Raw genomic sequence first — 10,040 nt, 5'->3', positions numbered from 1 at the left:
CTAAAGGTGCCAAAATTTATAATTCAAACTGTTCCATACTGCTGTTTAATGGATTTGACATACCACCTTTTAAAGTAGCATTTCTTTTAAATAAAACTTCAAGTCAGCATTATAGGGCCATGATGTTTGTTAACAATGCCTTATTCAAACACCAGATTACGGACATGTTTTTCTCGGCTAGGAATCAGGTATGCTGGGTCAGCCTCCCCCCAAGTGCTGGTAGAGAGAGGAATTAAAAAATGTAAATAATTCCACTATACAGGGGGGAGTAGGCTCTCAGTGCAGTGATATTAACCAGGTTTGTAATCATTGATAACTTTGACAAGATCCCTGTGAAATTCTTGGCAGAGTCTATCTGTGTTTTCGGAGTAGATGATTCACTAGGAGGCCTGCTGCAGAAAGGAGAGCCATGATTGAAATAGGTAGGACACTTCAGAGCTTTAATTGACAACTAATTTACTTTCCCAATTAGAAGATTCTGTTTTAGTTTCTTTTTCTCTGATTTCCTGCATGGCATAATTGATTGATGATTGTTTTACTGAATGGAGAAGTGGGATGATTGGAGAGAGAGGGGGGATTCTTGACCTTGATTGACTTTCTAGATACTATATCTACAGTTATGTAACTGGTTTATGGCTGGGGAATGGTAGAAGCCCTGTGATGTAAATGGTAACAAATCACAGATATAGATACTGTATATTATGACACACGGTGTATTACAAGTGCTCTGGATAGTACGTACATGTATAATGGTATATCTTGTATCAACAAGCAGTACTTGATGGGTATTTTACTGGGGATAAGTGAAGGGACTTGGTAGTTCTCGGTTGTCTTAGTACTTCAGCTGACTCTCACAAATCAGCATTGTGGTGCAAAGTAGACAAGGAAATATGCTGAAATTTGTGAAAGTTTCTCCAAGGTTGCCCAGGAAGAAAGTTAAGTATTTACATGTTTTCTCTCTTGATCTTGTAGATAAAGAAGTTTTAGCTTCCTGTCATTAGAAAGTAGTACTGGATGGTATATTTGTACATGTTTTTGTTTTTTTTGCTGTCCCTTCACAATTTTTTTAAACCTTAATTGTAAACAATGTTACATAATGAAAAGTATTGTATAAACATAAGTATAAACATAAGTACATTATTTTTAAAAGAATATTGAAAGATTTGGAGGAAATTTTTTCCTGTATTTACTTATAAGTATTTTGTTTTCTTTAAATAAGGAAAAGTCCCTGTGATAGAGGTGTTTAACCTTTCAACATAACTTCATAATTAAACGTAGCTCTGGTTGATCAGCATTGGTGGAATATTTGAGTATAATGGCTGATCTTGTGGTGAAGTGGTTGTATGATGGGGGCTGACATGTGTTTTCCTTCTGACAATAAGAGCAGGCTGACTGATGAATCCCCAGATTCCCTCTAGATAAGTCAGATAATGGGGCACAAAGATATAATGGCTCCCATCCCAGGAACCTGTTCTCTGTCAATTTCCTACTTCACAGAGCACAAAATTTGCATTTTTTATATTCCATTTTTACACACACTGATTCAGCTGAGGTTATTAAAGCTTGTTGATGGAAACACATGCAGCTCTGGGGTAACATCCAGAAAGACTACATCATTCTGCTGGTGCATTTTACTGCAAAAATTTTTACTACTAGTTAAGTTAAGTGTATATAGTTTTGCTTTATAACACAACATTGAGAAAGATAAAGTGTGATGGTACAATGATTCAGTGTACCTATAAATGTAATTTGACCTCTATATGTGTTACTATGAGTGATTTCTTATGAGTATTAGTATGGAGATCAAAGGAATGATGTCATTAGGCAGTGTTGTACAAGACTGATTGATTAAGGTGCTATGTACACCTGGACCAGGGGATGTGTGTTATGGTCACAGTACGACGTCCCAAATAGGTTATCAGGGGGGCCATATTGTTCGTCATCTCCCGGCATGAGATGTATTTAGGATTCATATTTTATATCAAGTGCCACTTAAGGCTTGTTATTCACTGTTGACTCACTAGTGAGCCAGGCTAGGATATTCTGTAAATCTGTATTTTACATGTTCGGAACATGTAGCTATCCTAAGTGAAGCCGGAAAGCCCTTTGTAAATTTTCTTGACATGTAGGATATACAGTTTCTTTGTTGTACAGTAAATTAATGTGATGAACTGCCTTATTGTTAAAGATATAACATAACTACTAGTCATTCTTATTGACTGTTACAAAATAATATACAATACTACTAAATCTATATCATGTATAGTTCATATATATGTACCTTACATAAAATGTCTCTTCTATAGTCATATTCGTGTATATATACCGGTATATATAAAGTACCACAAGTACAATATTTAGTAGTTTTGAAACTTTTTACGAAATATTGTTCAACTGTCTAAACTTGTGGTGAGAAAGAGAAATTATGTTAAGGTAAATAGTCTGAATACTATTTCATTCCTTAAAAGAAATCAAGCTGAAGTCCCAAAAGGGCAGAGGCTCACTGCCTATTTAAGAATGGAGAGGTGAAAGGGTGTTGACCTCCTTAATATAAAGTTTAATCTGCAAGCACAGGAGAATGAGATTCATTTGAGTCTGAGGGGTATGGTAACTTTTCCTTTCAATGTTACAGATGCATTACTGGCTGACCTTCAGAACACCACCACACAAGTACGACAGTACCAGCACGGGGACGGATCCAATCGCTCGGGGGATGTAGGTCAGTCCAGGGAGCTGATACAGAACCATGCTCAGTACAGGAGCACTAACAATGAGTACAACGATAGGAACACACAGAGGTCCAGCGGCAGCGAGACACCACCTCCCCTACCACCACCGCCACCCCAGGAACTTCTGGAGAGCATTCCACCACCCAAACAGTTTGATCAGGTGAGATCCAATTCATATCTAAACGTGTGGACTCATTATTTGTACATGCATCTTTAAAATTGAATATTTCATATAATGTCCCAAGGTAAATTCTTTGCAAGTATTATTGATAAACAGCAACAAAAGTAATACAGTACATAGCAAGTTAATTTTATTATACCCCACGCAACTAGTTGCGGGAGGTATAATGTTTTTGACCCGTCCGTCCGTCAGTCAGTCAGTCAGTCCGTAAGTCAGTCCTCTTTTTTTGTCAGCTTAACTCCTCATAAACCGCTGCACAGAATTTCGTCAAACTTTGCAGGTATTTAGGACACAATGTGTAGATGTGCATATTACCAGGAAATTCCGATTTTATTTTTTCCAGTGCACTTTTTAACTTAGGCATTTGGCCATACCTTGAATATAGAGATGAACAGTTTGTCAGCGCAACTCCTCATAAACCGCTGCACAGAATTTCGTCAAACTTTGCAGGTATTTAGGACACAATGTGTAGATGTGCATATTACCAGGAAATTCCGATTCCATTTTTTCCGGGAAATTTTTAACTTAGGCATTTGGCCATACCTTGAATATAGAGATGAACAGTTTGTCAGCACAATTCCTCATAAACCGCTGCACAGAATTTCGTCAAACTTTGCAGGTATTTAGGACACAATGTGTAGATGTGCATATTACCAGGAAATTCCGATTCCATTATTTTTCCGGGAATTTCCTCACTTTTTAACTTAGGCATTTGGCCATACCTTGAATATAGAGATGAACAGTTTGTCAGCGCAACTCCTCATAAACCGCTGCACAGAATTTCGTCAAACTTTGCAGGTACTTAGGACACAATGTGTAGATGTGCATATTACCAGGAAATTCCGATTCCGTTATTTTTCCGGGAATTTCCTCACTTTTTAACTTAGGCATTTGGCCATACCTTGAACATAGAGATGAACAGTTTGTCAGCGCAACTCCTCATAAACCGCTGCACAGAATTTCATCAAACTTTGTAGATATTTAGGACACAATATGTAGATGTGCATATTACCAGGAAATTCCGATTCCTTTATTTTTCCGGGAATTTCCACACTTTCCAACTTAGACTTTTTGGCCATATTTAGAATATAGAGATGAACAGTTTGTTAGCACCACTCCTCTTAAACTGTTGTACATAGTTTCTTTTATCCCAAAGAGTTTTGCCTATTATTCAAGAAAATTTCTCTCCCCCCCCCCCCCCCCCCCCACAACCACTTCAAATTAATGTTTGGATTTGTATAATGCCAAGAAATTTTGATTCCATTACTTATCTAGAAACTTCATTCCACATTTAAATGTCCTCATATGTAAGACATTTTGATGTGAAGATTTTTTTGCAATTATTGCCCTTTTTGATCTATACTATGTATTTAAAGTGCACTGTGCCTTTCATTATGTGTTTCACCGTCAAGTTTTGGGGGAGCGTGGGGTATGTGAGCTAGCTCACTTTTTCTTTCATTTCTTTTCATTATGTTATACCTTTTTTATTAATAATGTTTCCTGTTCACTATAATCCCTTCTCTGTAAATTGAACATAAGAAATTTTTTTTTTAACTTCAAATTCTGTGAAACATAAATCCTGCAAATAACAAAGCCATTTTGGCATATTTTGAGACCATTAACAGGAAAATTATGGAAAATGACTCCAGCAAAAATTTTACTCTTTATTATCTTTTTGTAAACAGCACAGACTGTCTGTACATGAATTTCAAGTTTATCGAGAGGTAATTGCAATGTATAGGAATAAGAGCATATTTTCTGTAATATGCAAGATTTATTACCTATGATTATATAACCATAGAGGTGCATATGTGGATGATTTACATAATATTTGTATATCCATAAAAAGACAGTATATATTTACCTTATTACTTGAGACAAGGAGCAATGCATATAATAAGTAATCCTATGCACACACTAAAGGTGTCAATGACATATGTTAAAAGTTTATAATAAAAGGAAAATCGTGTGTTCACTGTTACATAACTTACACAGTAAGCAGGATATGTATATAGACAGCTATATTGATGAATATTTGTATCGGAGCTTTGTACAATTTTTAAGGAAGTTGAAGCTATTGTATCCTCCACTGTGTTAACAACTTTGGTATGATGGATTACAAGTAGTCATTTTCTAGGAGCTAATATTTAGAAGTGCAGTTGGAATTCCTAACCCCAAACTGAAAAATTCTGCATCTTGTCTTCACAAAAGGAATTGTGGTAGTGAAAATATATCCCTTTTTGAGAAAATCATTACTTACATGTATATAAAATGAAAGAAGTTAAACCTTTCTTACGGATCTTGTTATAAGGAAATTCTCTGTTTCTTATTTTCAGCCGATGTATTACGAGACAGGGGTGACACAGGTGCAGTCGGACCAGCCGCGGACATCACAACTCAGCAACAATCTGTCCGAGCTGGACCAGCTCCTGAAGGATCTCAACTCGGCTCAGTTCATGGCAGAAGTGGACAAACGCAATTCAGGTAAAACCAGCTTCAGGCTCATCCAAATCAGTAGTGATTGTGATATTCAACTCTTCATGAGGTGGTAGAACAAGATAGCTGTATTTATTACAAGACTTACCAACACTTTCATTAAAATGATGAATGGTGAAGTTAACTTAGGATTGTATTGCTTTTAATTGGGATTTTTTTATGATTTACAAACATTGCTATGCAACAATATAATTGTAAGTGTATGACATAATATTTGGCTCTTCTATGTAAGAGTCTGACAAGAAATAATTTTTTTTTTTCTGAACAAGACACCACCACCCCCCCCCCCCTTCCCAAACAGATACAAAAATCATGATGTAAATGTTAAGTAATTTGACAATTGACAGAGATGTTAGAAATAGTTCTCTACATCTGTGTAAACTGCTCTGTCAGTTGTCTTCCCAAAGGTTAAGTATTTGTCTTGATGAAGATGATACATCTATGCATAAAGTTTCAATTGTAAATATTTCCCTATTATATTTAGACCAAAAGGAAACCTAGCTGTTTTCATTTCCTTTAAAATCACTGAGGATATAGTTTTTCCAAGGGGTGAAAAGGTTCCCCTTGTCAGAAGAGCTGAAACTGAATTAAATGTAATTTAATTAACTGATGTGTTTTGAAGCTTAAACAAGACAGGAATCTAATTAGCTAAGAGACACAAAGTCTTTTAATATAGACTTTTGGAATGCTAGGCTTAATTAGTTCTTTATTCTTTTTTACTGATAACATCCTTTTATCTCTATAACAGTCATGTCATAATTACTTCTTAATTCAGTTCCTTCTTCTCTGTATAAAAATGTACTTTGAATAAACAGTAATGGGGCATTTTAATAATTTAAATACTTGGCATTCCTGACACACACAATTAAAAGGGTCTCCCGTCAATGAGCTTTAGAATAACTTCGCAAGATAAAGAAAAACTCCCCCTCAAAAAAAAAAAGAAAAGAAAGAAGTTGTCACACAGTAAAAGATTTACAGGCACTGCCACCCGTGAGGGTTTTGATTAACCACTGAGGTCGATTATTCCAGAGAGAGGCAAAAGTAATGTACAAAGTGGTGTCACTTCTCAGCTGTTTATTGATAGGAGAGTAATTCACTGGCACAAACATTCACTTGACTTGGATGATTAATTGGCGTGTAAATCCATCACTGCTTTGACGGAGTCTACATGCTAGTGACTGTGCAATTCATATAAACACTGGGTCATGTTAAAATGGAAATATAGTGGTAGGAAATTATTTTTTACAGTTCAAAGGAATTCTTAAGTGATCTGTAATGGCTCTGAAGTGAGTTTCAATCTAATTCAAGGATATAAATTTGTTGCTAGGATTTCATACCTTCACATGCGGGTACCCAAGAGAGATTTTTAAGGAGGTGTTATACAGTGTAGTATTTCTATTTTTGTTTGTGGAAAAAAAACTTAGCTGTGTTCAAGTTCTCTTTGATTATAAATGTAAGAGGACATTTTTGGCAAAGTCTATTGGGCTTTTTCCTGCTGAAAGTAAAGCAATCAATCTCTTGTTTAGAATGTTATCAAGATTTTTAATCTTTTTTTTTTTATAAAACTACCCTGGGTCATTCTTGTTGTGGTGTGTTTGTAAAAACCTGTGTTGATTTTCCATTGCTGAGTCATTTTTCTTCCCAACATGTGTGAATTTTTTTGTTTAATGAAAAACATACTTTAGATAAGTTGGCTTTTTTGTGAGCCATAATAAAACATGAGATCTGATGTAATCCATAGAATTTTGTGTTTGTTTTTCAGGAAGTCAGCCTATTACAAATGGGGGAGGTAAACAGCCCCCTCCTGTGGCCCCGAAACCCTCCCGCGAGGACAGAACCTCCGTAGGGGGCCTCCTAGATATGTTAGAAGGGTCCGTGCCTGACACACCCAATAATAACTATAGAAGGTAGGGATATAAGGTCATTTAACATGTCACCCAATAATAATGGTACAGGACACCTCTAGGGGAGTACATCAGTATGCCTGATACTACATATATACTGTCATTTGTATAAAACGTCCACAAGATCTCTATGTTGCTGATACTAGTAGCCTCTATCACACTAGTTGGTGACATGTATAGATCCCCTACAAGTGCAGCAAAAACTAAACATGTGAAAGATTATTTCAATAAGACTGTATTCTTTTGAATGACTCCTATCCTCCTTATGTTTGGATAAGTTTACCACAAATATTCAATACTACTCTGTCTCATATTAATTGAAAAAAAAAAGAAAAGAAAAAAAAGAAGACAAATTCACTTATTATTAAATCATATTTTACAAGATGACTTGTATGTTATATTTGGCATGTATGTTATCAGTATTTAGATCGTTATTTAAATAGTCGGCTATTGATCAAAAGGCATGTCTTTCAAGGTAAAATATTTGGTTACAAATCAATACACACATTAGCACATTGAGTACTTGTATATTTAAAACTTTACAGTTTAAATTTCATTTGGCATACCAAATCAAGTCATTATTTATGGCAACATTTTTTTAAAAAAGTTAATAATTTTTTCTTTTCAAAATTAATTTTTCAACTTTCTGGTTGTTACATAAAAGCTAGTTTACTGAGGAAATATTGTGACTGGTCCCACCATTAATACTTCACAAGCATGTCAGCTGGTCTTTTTATTTTCTGTCCAAACAAATTTCTAACATATTTAAAAACAATATATATACAGTACTTGCAGTTATGATTCACTATTTACACATTTTAACACTAGGATTTTCTTCAAGTTTGGTATCAATGAATAGATTTTAATTGTATGCAATGTGACACTGTATTGTTTTGTAGTCCCCCTGCCAATGATAACTATGAATACACATCAGATGTCCCCCCTCCCCAGCCTCAACAGACCACCATTCAGGTCCAGCCCAAACCACAAGCTACTTCCACAGCAACCCGAGAGCTGGATGAACTCATGGCAACACTGTCAGGGTTCAAGGTCAGTCAGCTTGTTTGATTAAATATGGAGTATTATTTGTATTGTCTAACTTTCCATGCAACACAGTCTCTTAAAAAGTAATTTTATGGTGCATTATATGCATTTAGCATGTACTTGAAAATGAAGGTTTGTGTATTTAGAAAAAAAGAATTGTTTGTGAAACACTAATGCCCCTTTATGGCAGCTTACAGTTAAAAGGTCAGAATTGTTGATATCCAAAGGAAAGCCATAGTGCTAACTGATCAAAAGTTAGGCCAGGGTTAAAGTTTTTTAAGTTGGTAAATCTAAGGTCAAAAATACTTAAATCCATTGAAACCTCTTGTCAAAATAAATATACATATGAAGTATGAAAACTGTTCAAAAGTTATGGCTAAGGCTAAAATGAGATATTTTTTTTTGTAAAAGTGGGTCAAACTCCAAGGTTAAGGTCAAAAGGTCAATTTTGGTGTTGTCACAAGGTATACACTTGTGAAATATGAAAGTCATAGCCCCACCTACCCAAAAGTTATAGGCAAGGTTAAAGTTTTTGTGGACAAACATACAAACAGATAAAACATACAGACAGATGGACCAACAGGGCAAAAACTATATACAATGTACCACCAAATCTTCAATCAGGGGAGCAATAAAAACTAGATTTGGTGTGATTGTGTATGTATTATTAAAAACTCATGTGTCAATAAACATGCTATAACACAATATCAGGTTGTTTTTTTTAATAGACATTAATTTTCATTTTCAAATCTAGATACCAGTTAGGCTGTATATAAACCAGCTTCAATTTTAATTTTTGCTTTCCTTGAAAATTTGTCAAAAGTTACAGTGTGATGTGAAGTTATAAGTAAGTTTACAGAGTTTTAATTACTTTTATTTAGGTCAGTGGAGGTAGCTCACACGAGAGAACCCAGAGATCAGTCTCCCCCTCCAGAAATGAAGCCCCCTACGCTAAACCCCAGAAAAGAACCCCTTCTCAGAGCAGTGCCCCATCCACCCCTGCTGCACCCCAGAGAAGAACTAGATTCCATGTTGGGAAATCTTAGTAAAATCAAGAGCAAGAATCAACCAAAACTAAGGGGGTCTGTGGGGCATGTAACCAGCCTGTGATTGGTCAGGTAAGACAGACAACATAATGTAAATTTAGGGTCATAGGGCATATAACCAGCTTGTGATTGGTCAGGTAAGATAGACAACATAATGTAAATTTAGGGTCATAGGGCATGTAACCAGTTGATTGGTCAGGTCAGATAGCAGAGCTCCAGATAATTTTTTACCCCAAAGTGTATTTACTCCCTGATTTTCAAATCAATGCAGATTTTGATTTTCAGCAATATGATTAAAGAGTATTTTGTTTATAAATATAGAAAAGCTTTGACCTTTATTTTGAGCTTGTAATTGAAGTATGAGTTTTTGAAGAGGGAAAAAACTTTAAAGGTCAGTTTCTGCAATTATTTAAATAAATTTTGTAAATTTCAACAAGACTTTTTGCTAAGATTGGGTAGCATTCTTTTTTTGACAAAGAAGATTATACAGTAGGTCAAGGTACACTGTAGAGTCAGAGACACAGATAACTTTTCCTTCATTTAAGATATCGTATCAAGAGTAAAGTGAAAGAATCTTCGTTAATATGGCAAGTTGAGAGAGATGAAAAATTGGCTATGAGCCCATAATAAAAAAGTTATG

The 10,040-nt window shown here is 35.3% G+C and overlaps 1 pseudogene; it reads left to right on the top strand.

The window, feature by feature from the left end:
* Positions 1–278: 278 nt before the first annotated feature.
* Positions 279–9,472, top strand: LOC134260946 (paxillin-like; annotated as a pseudogene).
* Positions 9,473–10,040: the final 568 nt, after the last annotated feature.

Source organism: Saccostrea cucullata, unplaced genomic scaffold (genome assembly GCF_032062105.1).
Source record: "Saccostrea cucullata isolate Sc308-1 unplaced genomic scaffold, CSIRO_AGI_Scuc_v1 ctg18449, whole genome shotgun sequence".
NCBI lineage: Eukaryota > Metazoa > Mollusca > Bivalvia > Ostreida > Ostreidae > Saccostrea > Saccostrea cuccullata.
Note: the sequence above shows the minus strand (reverse complement) of the source record. Positions and strands in the feature narration are given on the sequence as shown.